Source organism: Vicugna pacos, unplaced genomic scaffold (genome assembly GCF_048564905.1).
Source record: "Vicugna pacos unplaced genomic scaffold, VicPac4 scaffold_19, whole genome shotgun sequence".
NCBI lineage: Eukaryota > Metazoa > Chordata > Mammalia > Artiodactyla > Camelidae > Vicugna > Vicugna pacos.
The window spans coordinates 52,428,831-52,444,568 of NW_027328740.1; the positions used below are offsets into that span (position 1 = coordinate 52,428,831).

General features: G+C 42.8%; 2 long non-coding RNA genes across 7 annotated transcripts in view; both read left to right on the forward strand.

Moving 5' to 3' along the window:
• The first annotated feature begins 1,500 nt into the window (after positions 1-1,500).
• Positions 1,501-14,158, forward strand: LOC140693105 (uncharacterized). Of its 4 annotated transcripts, none has more exons than XR_012068765.1 (4): positions 1,501-1,669; positions 11,010-11,157; positions 13,179-13,373; positions 14,119-14,158. It is a non-coding gene; the product is annotated as an uncharacterized lncRNA (long non-coding RNA). The 4 variants fall into 4 exon arrangements; XR_012068763.1 differs by having other exon boundaries at positions 13,226-13,373; XR_012068764.1 differs by lacking the exon at positions 1,501-1,669 and adding an exon at positions 2,332-2,555 and having other exon boundaries at positions 13,226-13,373.
• An 18-nt stretch (positions 14,159-14,176) lies between these two features.
• The window catches only part of LOC140693104 (uncharacterized), a 47,743-nt gene continuing 46,181 nt past the window's right edge, over positions 14,177-15,738 (forward strand). For 2 of the 3 annotated variants that reach the window (XR_012068762.1, XR_012068760.1), the window contains exon 1: positions 14,177-14,406. This is a non-coding gene — a long non-coding RNA (uncharacterized lncRNA). The remainder of the gene's footprint in view (positions 14,407-15,738) is intronic. The other variant, XR_012068761.1, reaches the window with a different exon arrangement.

A 15,738-nucleotide genomic window follows, 5' to 3' on the forward strand; every position in this document is an offset into this window, starting at 1 on the left:
TGTTAATATTCTTAACGTTCAGAGCCCTGAGAATAGGCTCTCCTGTTTATTTCAGGCTAAAGGCAACATTGTTTTTCAAAAGGAGCAGAGCTAGCAAGACTAAGCCTAGAAAACATGGCAGAAGGTTAAAGGAAAATGAACAGATCCAAAATGGAGTCAGATTTGTTCTTCTCTATTACAGTGATTTTTGGTGAGAGCTAAGATGATGATTCCTGGGAGGGTCCTCCACTGTCCCAGGCTGAAGTTCAGGCAGAATCACTGCCAGATTCCCCATGACTTTGGACCTGATCTCCCACAGTGAAAGTGACAATTATTGGATTAAAATTACCTGTCAAAACCCCTTCAATTGCCTGTAAACTATACCACAGTAGAGGATGTCTCATTCACCAGTCAACTGTCATTCTCCCCTGATGCATCGGACCAGTGTCGCAGCGGGATCCATGGTGGCCTGGACAGTGCACCTTCCTATTTTGCTCTCCAGTCTTGGCTTCCTAACTTTGATGCTTTGAAAGCTCCCGTCCCTCTTCCCTCTGGCCTGGTGTGAATGAACAAGATTCCTGCACCCACCAGGGCTGAGACCAGGCCACACACAGCCCCATGCACACAGCCCACCATCTGCTGTCTACCCCTGGGCTCAAGTGGACACTCTGAACTCCCCCACCCCAAAGGTCTGCGTGCCCAGTGCCTTCGCCCTAGGGGTCCAGATCACCATCAGGACCATCAACCACCCAAATCCCAAGGCCAGTGCCTGGCAGCCTGGGATCAACCTGACCCATCGGGTCAGATGAGACACTGGGTGCAGGGATCAGGGTGCCAGGGCGGGAATTGGAACCGCCTTCAGCCCAGCCTGCCTCGCCTTGTAGCCTCAGACATTAACTATGAAAGTGCACACTAGGCTGTGTCCCCCACTGGTGGCAGTAGTCATCATTACTGGAGCCCGGATTTCCCCACCCCCAACCATAGGGTGAGGGGTGAGGGAGTGAGCTCAGGGTATGGGTGCACTCAGAGTGAAGGAGATCCCATGGTGAGGGGTCATATGTTGAGGAGTGTGGGGCCCACTCAGAGTAGAACTAACCTGGCTGAGAAGTGAGGGGGACAGTTTCAGGAAGTTTGGTGTCCTGTGGTGAGGCACGAGGGTGTAGGGGCCATAGGTTAAGATCTAGCAGGACGGAGTGTCAGGGCATGGACCTCGGTGTGAGGAGAAGAAGCCCTGTCTTCAAGGTCTGGTGGGAGACTGGGCCTGGCCAGGGGTGGGAGGGTAGTAACAGGGAGGGGAAGGTGAGAAGGGGAAGTGGGGCTGGCGGGATGTGGAGTGGCCCAGGACAGTCGTGGTTCTAGTACAGTGCCATGACCCAGTTGGTGGCGGGGTGAAGGCTCTGGGGATGGAGACCGGAGGGACAAGAGGGAGGGGCCCCACCTGGCTCCTCCCGGCCCCAGTGGCCAGGTCCATTAAAGCAGGAGACCCACCCGAGCAGTTTGCGCTGCAGGCGGGAGGAGGAGGGGCGCGCACGCGCAGAAGGACAGACGCGCGGACGCCGGAACCCGCCCAGAATGCGTGGAAGCTGGCGGCAGCCGGTTGCTCCTGTACCATCTCCTGGAAGAGGAACACAGCTTGGGGTCTGGGCCGCCGCTTTCCGTAGGCTTGGCTGCCGCTGCCGGTCAGATAAGGGTGCGCTGGTGGGGGCGCTCTGCTCGGGGAGCCGGCGGGTGACGCCTGGGCTGTGCAGCTGAGGAAGCGCACAGGGAGGGGTGCGGAGATGAGGTCCCGGCCGTGCAGCACGTTAGGACCCTGAGGCGGGTCCCAGCCGCCGCTGTGGTTCGTGGTAACCCCGCTATTAGTAGTTCCTGGACCTCGCGTTTGTGCCGCAGCTTAAACCCGGGTTTAGGAGATCAGGTACAGCCCCGGGAGGTGGGAGGGCGCCGGAAGGCCCAGGAGCATCTCCGATTGGCCCCCAGATCATGGCCTGCTTCTGGGAGGCGGGTGCGGTGCGGTAGCAGGGCCACGGATGGAATGGGGGCTGCCCCATGAGAGCCCCTGGATTTGCTCCCATCTTCCCCGCGGCCTGACCTAGGGGGCGGCCTCTAAAGCCCAAGGTTCGTGGGAGTCAGGTTACAGGTCAGTCTGCTCCTGGGAGGTGGGGGCGGTGAGGTCAGTGTGCTGGGATGGCTGCAGCAGCAGCGGGAAATGGTCGCAACCCCCGCGCTCTCACAGGGCAGCCCCAATCCCGCCATCGCAGCTGCCGCCATTCCCTGACAGCACAGCACCCGCCTTCCAGGAGCAGGCTACCTGTAACCTGAGTTCCACGAATCTGGAGCAGCAGAAGCCAAGCTCAGGCCATGCGCTGGGGAGTTTGAAGCAAATCCATGGGCTCCCATGGGCACACTCCATAACCCGCCACTGCCTTCGACCACACCGCGCCCTCCTCCCGGGAGCAGGCTGACCTGCGGACCGTGCCTGGAGCAGCAGAGGCCGAGCCCTGGACAGGCCGTGGGGGAGATGGGGGCAAGTCCACCAGCTTGCAAGTTCGCTGCCCATCTCCCTGCCGCTGCCCCAGGTTCGTGGATCACTTGTTTTCAAGTCAGTGGGTTCCTGTGAGGCAGGCGCGGTGCAGTCAGGTGGCGGGGGCTGCGGGGAGGGGTGCTGCCCCAAGGGGAGCAAGTGGACTTGCTCCCATCTCCCCCAGGGCCAGACCTGGGGACGGCCTCTGCTGCCCCAGGTTTGCAGGACGCATGTCATGTCAGCCTGTCCGTGGGAGGAGGGCTCAGTGTACTTGGGGCAGCCTCAGTGGCTGACAAGGATTTTAGAAGTGGGCTCTAGCCCAGCATAACTAACTCTCCTTTCTTCTCTTGCTTCCTCAGTTGGAGGCTGTATCGGCTTTCTCATTATAGGTTATTGCTGGATAATGAACATAGATTTCTTTGCTATACAGAAGAAACTTTATTTAAAATCTCTTTCTATATGTAGTGGCTAGCATTTGTAAATCTCAAACTCCCAAATTTATCCCTTCCTATCCCCTTTCCCCTGTAACCTTAAGATTGTTTACTAAGTCTGCAAGTCTGTTTCTGTTTTGTAGATGGGTTCACAGTGTCTTTTTCTCTCTTTTTTTACATTGCACATATGAGTGGTATCATTTGGTAGTTTTCTGTTTCTGGCTGCTTTCACTTAGAATGACGATCTCTAGCTCCATCCATGTTGCTGCAAATGGTTTTATTTTGTCCTATTCATGGTGGAGTAGTATTCCAGTGTATAAATTTGCCACAACTTCTTTATCCAGTCATCTGTTGCTACATTTAGCTTGCCTCCATTTCTTGGCTATTGTATACATTGGTGCTATGAATACTGGTGTGCAGGTATCTTTTCACATTGGAGTTCTTTCCAGTTATATACAAAGATGTGGGATTGCTGGGTCATAGGGCAAGCCTACTTTTTGTTTTTTGAGGGATTTCCATGCTTTCCATAATGACTACACCAAACTGGATTCCCACCAGCAGTGTAAGAGGGTACCCTTCCTTCTGCAGCCTCTCTAGTATTTATCATTCATGAATTTCTGAGTGATGGCCATTCTGAATGGTGTGAGCTGATACTTCATTGTAGTTTTGATTTCAATTTCTCTGTTTATTAGTGATACCGAGCATTTTTTCATGTGCCTATTGGCCATTTCTGTCTTCATTGGAGAAATGCTTGTTTATGTCTTCTGCCTATTTTTGGATTCAGTTGTTTGTTTTTTTGTTATTAAGTTGTATGAGCTGTTTATATATTCTGAAAATTAAGGCTTTGTTACTCGTATCATTTGCAAATATTTTCTCCCATTCGTAGGTTATTGTTTCCTTTTGTTTTATTTATGGTTGCCTTTGCTGTGAAGAAATTTATGAGTTTAATTACGTCCCTATTGTTTATTTTTTTCTCTTATTTCCATTGCCTGGGTAGATTGCCCTAGGAGAACGTTGCTAAGATTTATCTCAGAAAATGTTTTGCCTATGTTTTCTTTTATGAATTTTATCATGTCTTGTCCATCTGTATCTTAAGCCTGTACTCTAGATCTGTGCTTCAAATTTGAATTTTGAGCTTCTTAGATAATTCCTACTCTTAGCTCATATGTCAGATTCATCATGTCTAAAGCTGATTTCATAATCTTTTTTCTTGCAGCGTCTTCACTTATTCAGTGGGATAATCATTCTTCTGGTCTTAAATACCCAAAGGCTTGGAATGGTCTTTGATTTATCTTCCTCTCACCACCCTCCACATATTGTCGGCTTCTGGAACTGTATGTTTTTGGTTTCAAGTGTCTATTCTGATTCCTGATACTCTGATGAATAGCTTTCATCCCTGATACATGAATTATTCCTTCTGCTGAGTTCTTGGATATTCTCTTCCCCCCCTTTCAGTCAACCTACAGTTTTGACGCTCCAACATCTAGAGTCAAGTCAAAGACTTACCACAACCAGATCTGAGCCAGGTAGTCTTGACCCTTCATCATTTTGGACTTACCTTATGTTTTCCAATCATTTTGTAACTTAGCCTCCTAGGATAACCTGTGTCCTATTAAAAACCAGGAGTCACCAGCCTTTTCCTATCCAGTCCTCAGTTAAAACAGCTTAGAATTACCCTGAGAACTAGTTGGAGTCCCATTTCCTTCATAGAGTCTTCCCTATTTACTCTAAATACTTCTAGCTGCTCTTTGTATTCCTGCACTGTTTATGATCGGTAGCCTGTATTCTTGACTTTGAGTACTGACTTGGTAACATTCCCGGGTGATTTCCAATGTGTCTCCTCACTTAGCTGGTAACTGGAGAAGACTCCCTTGTTCAGCCTCCTTTATACCCCTCACCCTGCTTAGCATTGGGCAATAGCAGGCATCCAGGCAGTGCTTACCTACTTTATTTATTCGCAGGGGTGGTGGTGTGGATTATAGCTAATAGCTATTAATTCAGTGTTGCAATTAAAAAAAAAAAGCCAAGAATATCCATTAAATTTTATCTCCATGTTTAGTTTAGCGCTTTACCACAACAGTTTTCTTAACTCTGTGTTTACATTCACATAGTGTTCAATGCTTGTACAGTTCCCTGAGGCAAGCAGGTGAGATGTCATTATGTTTGACTTTTACGTTACATTTCATATTGGATATATTTGTGCAAGGACAAAACCTTCGATTATAAGTAAACAGCGGAAGCCCAGAGAGACTAAGAGCCTAACCCAGGGTCACCTGGTTAGTGTTTGGCACAGGCCAGGACCGCAGTTCACATCTTCCAGCTGATCCTTTTCCAGTGCCTTTTCATTCCAGTGCTGGGAAATGTAGCCCCATCGGCCAAACGGCCAAGTCACATTGCTGCACCTTTACCTGCCATTGATAGAAGTGCTACAAAAAGTGGCAAAGGAAAGGTCAGAAATAGGAGTGATAAAAGACATGGAAGTGCTGGAAAGGGATCCTCAACCTCCTCCTCCCTATTTGAGCGTCTCACGTGCCCCACTCTGACAGTGATGTTCACTGTTTATAACACTGTCTTTAAAATCAGACTGATCTTTTATATGACATGTTTTTATCCTGGTCCCTTTCCTGCTAGTAGTCACCGTCATGGGCAGAAAGTGCCTGACTTGTTCTTTTTGTCATGTAGGTGGGAGGGAATGTGGGAGAGGGAGCTTGTTGAACTGAAGCCGAGTTTTTTACAGCTCTGTTGTTCTAGGATCAGAGCAGTTCCACTCTTGTTTTCATCACCTCTCCACCTCCGAGTCCCAGCCACCCACTCTTGCCTGCTTCCCCACATGCCACGTCCTGGGGGAGGACAGGGTGGTGACCAATGCCCCCTCCGCCCTCCGCTCTGGGAGGTGCAAGAGTCTGCTTTATCTTTTGAGCTGTTTTGGTAATTGGCCTTTTCCAGCTTTTCTAGACATCTCGTTTCCAACTCTGAGAAGTCGGAGATGTAACTTAACCATACATGGGCTATACTAATGTATTCAGTGGCATTAATGTGATGTTGTCTTTAAGGTGTTCTGTAACTGGATAGGAGGTTTTTGACTCACAGGATGCTTCACATCCAATTCCAAAGGCCTACAGGTTGCAAGTGTAATTCAAGTTCTTACATATCTGTAAGGCAGACATGAACATTATTTGATAATATGACCATATGTTCATGGATTACGGTTAGTCCGCCGGCTCTGTATCTAATAAAAGTTTAAATTCCAAACGCTTGAAGAAAATTTGCGGACCATGTCTTTTTGCCTGTAACTAATTGCAAAAACTGAAATCGCAACTCTACCACAAGCCACAGTGTTTCCCAGTAGAGAAAGCCCTCTACATTTACAACCTCTAAGTCATGCGGTGGTTCTTTGGGTGAGATGAGGGACGCCAGAGTATTTTGTTGGGAAACTAGAGTGGCATGACAAGTGTTCTGTTACTGGTTACACTTGAATCTCTACTTCCTATGTCCTGGACTGATTACAGAGGCAATGTTAGTGCGGTAACCAACTTGTGAATGCAAGTGTAGCTAGGAAGACAACAGAGAAAATAGAAGGGATATAAAGTAATGGAGGTACTTCAGAGCAGTACAAATGGTGACTTTGACACCACCAGCTGCTGACGTGAACTTGTCAAGAATTTGTGAGAAGTGGTGGGTGCCATTGCAAGCAGGAGAGTCCTGCAGCTTTTGGAATGAACAGGCAAAGGGGAGAGCAGATATGATGGCTACCCGGGGGCTATTTGTGTCCTGAATGTGAAAATATCTGGTCCCCTGTTCAATTTTGCAGCCACAACTTCACATGACTCAGGGCATTATTTCCACCAGAAAACCATAAAAACATAAACAACCTCTGTTTCCCAAAGTGTTTGTTCTCGATATAAGATAATTGTCCTGTGGTGGGAGGTAAGTGGGCAATGGGGCCTATTACATCACCCTCTTTCACTAGAAGTCTACCTCGCTGCTTTTCATCCTACTCCTAGAGGTGCTGTCATTCTGTTACTCCTAGGCCTGTAAGATGGGCTTGCCTGAATCCTCACGTGATGAGGGATGGTTTCGTGCAGTTTAAAAAAATTGCTTGGGTCATGAGGTCCTTTGTTCCCTCCATTGGAAATGACTATTCCAGAGCAAATAGTATGCAACTATACAAACTATATTGTTTGTAATTGTCTTCAGAAGTTTTGCAGTAGGTTTAATTATTTGCTTGGTGATGGCATCTTGATTGTTTGAAGGAGGCAACCCTCACTAGGGGCTTTGTGTGCTTCCTGTCTGAGAGTTCCTTTACTGACAGTAGAGTGTTTGAAGGCAGAATTATTAAGTTACCTGGTCTGAGAAGCCGAATTTGCCCGCAGCTGGGAATTGGCAGAAGAGTCAATTATGGAAGGAAGGCTTTAGGATTATCTGGTAGCAGAGTTCTGGGATCCAAACCCTGGGAAACCTCAGCTTTTGTAGAGCATGTTCTGTAACAATAGGCTATTGGATAATTTTAACACTTGTTATAGGATGTAGAGTTGGGGAAAGACTTAAAAGTGAAAGAGCCTTAAAAGAGAATCTCCGAATATTTTAAAGAAGACAGTTCTCAGAATGAGAGCTTTTCTGGAAAAGACTAGCTCTTCACAGGGGAAGCAGGGAGCAGGTGTAACTGCACTTACGGTAACTTAAAAGGTAAACCTTGCCCTCACACTTAGCTGTTTCCTGGTGGACGTTCATCTCCTACATCTGTAGTTTTAGACATAATGTATCATTTTCTGATACTCCATTCTGCTTCTGAGTGAGAGACTGACACAAAGACACATAGAAATTGAAAAACTGCGCAAAGTACTTTATTGTTAAAAATGTTGACCTGTGGCAGGGTGTTGCATTTGCAAGTGACTTTCAGTACAGGGAACACTTAAAAGAATGCAGTGTTATTTCTTTTTTTATTCCTTTAAGCCTTTGAAAAGAAGGATTTCATTGCAGAGTTTCTGGAGTACATCAGAACAAACAGGAACTAAAAATAGCTTTATGAAAGCTCCAGTATAGACGTTGCTTATAGTGTGGTATCTGTCTTATGTTAATTCTTTAAAGCAGGAAGTTGTAACTCTCAATTTCTTAAGCAAATATAAACATTCTTGACTCTTATTGACATTCTTTGTGGGTTGAAGCTGCTTTTGCTTCCATTCTGAGCATTGAAAGGCCTTCTATGATGCTTCTACCAGTCATCAATATTTTATTTTCTCTCTGTTGTGAACATGTTATTAAACTTGAAGCAGATATAAATATCATTAACTTGCTACATATGTAGATAGTCAGTGTTACATAGTCAGAAAGATTGTGTACATCACACGTATCTACATAATTCCCCCTTTCCAACTGTGTTCCTGATGAAAGGATGGTGGGAAATGGCAGTATGGGGATATGTCTTACAGTACACAGTGTTTCCCCTGTTCCCTCTACCAGATCTGGATGTTCTTTCATCTTTCGGCTTCTAGACTTTCTAGCTCTTTTTCTTAAGCCAGGTGTGTCTCATCCCCCTGTGCACACTCACATGCGTACACACACACACACACACACACACACACATTCTGCCTTAGGGAGTAGCGTGCACCATCCCATTCTCCCACACCTGCTCTGGACCCAACCCCTGGAGGAAGTGTCTTGCACGAATTCATTTGTAAGTTCCTTTTTAAAACTCGAGTGGTCGGGAAATAGGACTGATATCCACACCTAGTAGGCAGGCCCTCAAGGAAAACTTCTATGGTTAATGCCAGGTTATCTTAATGTTTGAGTACCTGGGTTTCATGTCTTCCTCTACCACCTGTGTGACCCATGATTCCCACATTTCTGTCTCCCGCTAGACTTTTTCTCTCCAACTCTGAACTCTTACAATCTTCTGCTGATTTGCCATCTTCATTTGGAACTCTGATATCCTAAAACCAACATGTGTAAAAACTGAGCTCTTGGTCCTCCTACCCCCCAAACTGGTCCTTTCTGCAACCTCCCCCATTCAGTTAGTGGAAACTTAATCCTTCCAGCTGCTTGGGTCAAAAAACTTGGAGTTATTCTGACTTTCACTGACATACCACATGAATTCTGTCAATAGACCTGGTTTAACACTGACTTTAAAACTTATCCGGAGCACAGCCACTTCTCACCATGGCTCCTGCCTCCAATGCTGCTTCCCTGCCCTGAGCCACTGTCCTCTCCTCCTGCACAGCCCTTCTCAGAGGCTTCCCTCCTTTCATCTCTGACCCGTTTTGCCTATTCTCACCCGGCAGTCAAATGAGCCTTGAAAACCTAAGTTAGATTGTGTCCTCCTTCTGCAGTGCCTCCCCATTTCACTACGGGTAAAAGCCACAGTCCTTACAACGTCCTCCAAGGCCGTACAGGATCTGCACTGACCCTTCTCCACAGCTCCAGCCGTGCCCCCATTCTGGAACATGCGAGGTGCACGCTGCCCTTGGTGATGGTTATTCCATCCACCTGGGACTTGTCACCTCCTAGTCTTATTTCTAACCTCAGTCCTCAGTGTGGCCTGCTCTGGTATTTAATACAACATCACCATCATCCCATACCCTAAACTCTCTTTACCTTGCCCTTTTTTGATTTTTCCATGGTTCCTCTTTCCTATCATGCCACCTCCTCTGCTGCTCTGTTGAGTGAATTGTCATCTCCACCCCCCACTCCAGCTAGACTCCAACCAAGCTCCGTGAGGACAGGAATTTTGTTTTGTTTATTGATCTATTCCAAGTGCCTAGATTAGTCCTGGGTACATAGTAGGCTGTCAAAAATTATTTGCTAAATAAATTAAAAGACTATTTTAAAAATGAGTCATCCTTTCAGGAACGAGTGAGGAAAGGAAGCTGCATGAAAGAATGGTGCAGTAAATAATGATATTTGCCTGTTGTTCTTTGTGTGATATATATATATATGTGTTTTAGTCTTAATTTGGTATCAAGTTTCTTAATTTAATAGCTGTATTAGGGTGTAATTTACAGGCCATAAAATTCACACATTATAATTGTATAAGTCAGCCATTTTAGCTATTTCTAGAGTTGTGCAACTGTGTCCTCACAAAGTCCCCTTGTGTCCGTCTATATGCAGTTTGCCCTCCCCTCAGTGGAACCGTGATTTTATGTTTTTTTTGGCAATCACATCTCAAAAGAATAATTTACACAGCAGTACTAATATATCTTTGCACTTTTAGAAATGACATACTTAAATATGAAATCAGCGGTCATTGCTGAATGTAGGTAGCAGTATCAGACATCGGTGGGAAGAATGGACTTGAGTGTCAGACTGGCTGCAGTCATACTCAGCTCCACCATTTACCAAGTTACCCAGATTATTTTCTGCCTCAAGCTCTTTATCTGTTATATGGGGGTAATAATAGCAGCTTACAGAGTTGTTGTGAGGATTAAGCAAACAGGGAAACAAAATTTAGTATAGTTGCCAGCTTATGTAATTACCTAAGAAATAGCCTTGCAGACAGAGAGCAAAATTCAAATCAGTTTCTAAATTATGTGTAAAATATGATCCAGTTCCTGCCTGGTTTGTAAACATGTATGCCTACTGCAGAATGTAAAAGCAGGCTAATTTCCAACAGAAAAGATCATTTCTTAGCATTTCTTTCAAAGGTATATGCAAAATCATTTCTACTAAATTTTCTGTGCCCATCTCTGACAGAGCTTTGACACCAGGGAAGTAACTATCTACTTTTTTGTTAAAATCATGCTGACCATCAGAAACTGTTCTCAATTATATTTTAGCCTTTATGTTGGGAAATACTGTGAGACTTCTTCTAAATTAATGGGGGGGCATTCACTGTAGCTCTTGTAGCCTGATAAGCCTGCACTAAATTATCTTTTTTTAACTTTTAATTAAAGTAATTAATTAATTTTTTGCAGGGGGGTGGTAATTAGGTTTTTATTTATTTTATTTTTAGAAGAAGTACTGGGGATTGTACCCAGGCCCTTGTGCATGCTAAGAATATGATCTTTCACTTAAGCTATACCCTCCCCCCAAACTATCTTTAACAAGGTCTTTTTCTCTGTTTTGTTGTTTTCTTTTATGTACAGATGCAGAAAGCAGGATCATCAGAAGCCTGTCAATTCCAAAGATAATAACAGTGAAAAATATTGTGCAGTGACAGTGAATCCTTGGCATATGAAGAAAGATTGTAAAGTCCTGAATGATTTAAGAAGTTATTGTTACATTAACATACATGTAACCATGGCTCTCTTACCTTTATTTTTCACTTTATAATGAAGATACTTCCAACCCGTCAAGGTTGTTTTGTTTGATGTAGGGAATATCTAAAGCCTTTTCTGCAAGTTTTTAAAATAAGTAACAGAAGGTAATTTATCAGAAGTGTGAATGGTGTAATCTGCTCTGTCTAGTATGGTAGCCACTAGCCACATGTGGCTATTTTGAATTGAGATGTTCTATAAGTGGAAAATACATAATAGATCTTCAAGACTTCGTACAACAAAACTAATGTAAAATATTTATTAATAAGTTTTAAAAGTGTCAGTCACACTTTTGAAATGATTGTATATTGGATATTTTGGGATAAATATAATTATTACTGGAATTAATTTCACTTGTTCCTTTTTATTTTCTAAATGGTATTACTGGAAAATTGTGACTTGCACTATATTTCTATTGACAGTTCTGGCTTCCAACTTATTGCAAATAATATGAAAAGAAAACTTTTATTAAACATTTTGTAATTGAGTAGTTGATTTACATCATATTATTTTCAGGTGTCTAACAAAGAGGCTCAACATTTTTATAAATTATATTCCATTTAAAGTCACCATAAAATAATGGCTATATTTCCCTGTGCTGTATGATACAGCACTGTAAGCTATCCATTTTATACATAGTAATTTTTACCTCTCAATCCCCTACCCCCTTCCTGCCTCCCCTCTCCTCCTTCTCCCCATTTGTAACCACCAGTCTGTTCTATATACCTGTGAGTCTATTTCTGTTTTATTATAGTAATTAATTTGTTCTATTTTATATATATATATATAAGTTAATATATAGAATATTTGTTTTTCTTTCTCTGACTTATTTCACTTAGCATAATACCCTGTAGGTCCATCCATGTTATTGCAAATGGTATTATTTTATTTTTTATGGCTGATCAGTATTCCATTGTGTGTGTGTGTTCATGTGTGTATATGTATGTGTATATATATGTATATATACATATATATATAATATACCACAATTTCTTTATCCAGTCATCTGTCAGTGAACACTTGTGTTGTTTCAGTGAACACTTGGTTTGTTTCAGTGTTTTGGCTATTGTAAATAGTGCTGCTGTGAACATTGGGGTGTATGTGTCTTTTTGAATTATATTTTTCTCCAGACATATGCCCATGAATGGGACTGCTGGATCACACGGAAGTCTATTTTCAGTTTTTTATGGAACCTCTATACTGTCCTCCAAAGTGGCTGCACAATTTACATTCCCACCAACCGAGTAGGAGGGTTCCTTTTTCTCTTAAAAGTTCAAAAATTCACTACATTTATATACTTTCCTTACAGTTTAGGACACAATTTGGCAAAAGCCAGATAGAATTTGATAGAAGTAAATACAGTAATTTTTTAAATGTCCATTCATTATGGATAGATATGTTATTGATAAGTTGGTTCCCTATTTTTGTAGATGCAGAAGTTTTTATACCTTCACAGACATTTCAGTCTTGCAGAGAGAAAAATTTCTTTGCATTTTGCTGAACTTGACCGGGTGGCTTTAGCGAATATGGTCCAGGCCTCCAGAGGTGAATACACATCCAAACCTGAACCATTTGAATGTCTGCAAGAATTTAAGAGTCTAGAATGTCAGATCTGGAGTATAACTCTGGTGAATGACATCAGTGACTGGACTCAAGAATACTCCATTTGAGTGCAAAACTTTCATAAGCCAAAAAAGGCATTGAAATTGTGGCAAAGCCAGAGGCTTTTTTGTGCCACATATGGCCACAAACCCATGGGGACAACCACAGGCCTTCTGGAGTGCCAAGGGAATTCCATGTGAGGAGTCCAGCACTCACAGGAATCCAGTAAGTCCCTGCCAGCCAGAGCACCATCATTGCTACTGTACTATTTTGAGCAAATGTCTTTTCAACAGGTTCAAATTGGTTTGTTGTTTTTTTTTCCATAAAAATAATCAAACAACTTCTTGTTCCCTTGGTGAAAGTAAAAGCCTAACATTTTCTGATTTCTTTTGACAGAGGAAACATGAGCCTGTGAATCTAACTTCATCTGTGTTGGTCTACAGCTGGGAGCAACCAGATCAGTGTCAGTCCCCTTGCAGCCACTGGCTGGGAGCCTGCATATTACCTGGAATGATATTTGAAACATGTCACACTAGCCGTGCCTTCGCTGTGGGCTGGGAGGCGAGTCAGTCAGAATCTGCATTATGGAATGTATGTTTCAGATCCACAGCTAGGAGATCTTTTTTAATAGCCAGAGAATATAGTCATAAATATATCTATTAATGTATTTATGTAAGAACTGTTTTAAAGATTTTTTTTATTATAAAACTTACCCCCCAAAATTGAAAATGAAAGAACAGTGGAATTAAAAATCATCTGTACCTTAATTATACATAAAGAATCTTAAAATCCTTCTAAACATTTTTTTGTTCAAATGAAGATATTTTTCCCTTCCAAAAAGGAAAATTATTATTTCACATTTTTTGCTTTCTCCTTTTATTATATATTCCATATCAATAAATATAATTCTTTTAAATCCCTTTTAATGACTGTTTAACACTATATTGAACAGATATGTAAATAGTCCTAGGTTTCAGAAATTTATAAAATTGTCATTGCAATGCCACTGCAAAGAATATTTTGGTGTTTCTATTTTTAGTTACTAATTTGGACTAAAAATTAACAAGTTTGCTTTTTTCATCTAAAACATTGGTTATTTTATGAATGAACTGTAAGGATTTTAAATAACTTTTCAGTAATTTCAACAAAGAAATTATCTTTAAGGCAAAAATATATGATAGTTTGCAAATCAATTTTTATTATATCTTCACCTTTACCAGTGTCATATGTGTGTGTGTTTACACAAGTGCTTTAACTACCAGCAATGTAAGAAAAATCTGTGTACTAAAAATGTGAAAATAGTTTCCTGGTTTGTGTTTTCATTCTCCCAATATAGGTTTTGGGTGACAAGCTTCTATTTGCAAAAGTATACACCCTGTGGGAGGTGCTCTGTACATACGCTGAGATACTGCACATAATATTGCCTCTGAAGCCCAATGATCTGAAAACCCGGTCCTCAGCCTTTGGTAATTTCAGCTGTTTTATGAAAGTCCTCCAAGTGGATCAAAATATCATCAAGCCGAAGCAAGAATTTTTCATTGCCCTATTTGAGAAGAGCTGCGTGAATGACTTTTATATTCAGGATAGAGATATATTCTTCAATCCCACCACCAGAGGCCGCATTGTAAGTCTAAACCGAGTTTAGCTGCTGTCTTGGGGGTGATTTAGAACCTGCTGTTGAATTATCAGTGATTTGGTTTGGTTGGTTTGGTTTGGTTTTTAAAAGCTGCCCATAAAAAGGAAAAAAGAGAAAGAAAAGAAATATGCCTAGAGATTCCTGTTAGGATAGTAAACAGTGTCTGGTTAGTTACCCTGTGTAAACCACACGCTCTCTTAGAATCTTTTTAGGTTTACTTCATCCTTTCTCAGATCAAGTATCAAGTAAGGGACAGTGTTAAAAAAAATTCAGGATTAACAGGCTTGTGAGCTCCAGGATCTGCAAGGCAGCTTTCCCTCCCCATGGTGTAAGTCAAATGGCAAAAATGAAATAAAGCACCACATATCTCCTCCGGTGTTAACAGGAAAAGGCTAATCTTCTGGACCTTGTTTGTTCCTGGGTAAAATGAAGATAATATATCAGGAGGCGACAAGCTCATTTAAGGCAGGCACCATGTTGCCTTGTTCACTGCTGAATCCAAGGCACCGGGAAGGCTGAGTTTAACGAGTGAATGAATGAACTGTAGTCCCCCCAGAGTTACCATGTGGGACAGTGAGGATTAGCAGCTAAGAGCATAGACTCGAGAGGGAAGGGTACAGCTCAAGTGATGGGGTGCATGCTTAGCAAGCATAAGGTCCTGGGTTCAGCCCCCAACACCTCCTCTAAAATAGACAAATAACCCTAATTACCTCCCCATGCCCCACCAGAATTACCTTATTATCTCCCCACCACCAAAAAAGAAAAAAAAGAGAAGAGGCCAAGAGCGTAGACTCATGCTGGAATACATGTGCTGGTTTCTCGCTGTCGACCTTGTAAATGTCACTTAGCCTCTGTGTCTCTCAAGTTCCTCACCAATAAAATGGGGATAATTTTAGCACCCACCTCGTAGAGCTGCTATGGAGATTAATGAATCTATGTCAATGTTAGAACAGTCCTGGCTAATATTAAGTACTATGCATCTGTCAGCTTTTTTCATAATTGCTGACAGATGTTATTATCGACCAAAGAAGTATTAGTTCTTTGTAAGGGAAATGCATGTTAGACCATTTCATTTATCATTTTCTGTAATTCAGGCTTTTCCCTCTGAAATACCATTTTCTGTCTGTGCACTAGAAAGCCACAAGTTTTTCCAAATTTCATCTGTCTGGGTTCTTGTCATGACGGCAATACTGCAGAGTGCTGACATTTTTTAGGGACTCTGTGTGAGATGACAGCGACCCCTCAAATTCAGGAGCGCTTTCTCTAACTGATAACATCTCGCTTGAAATGAAGTTTTTAAAATGTAACAGCTTCAGACGC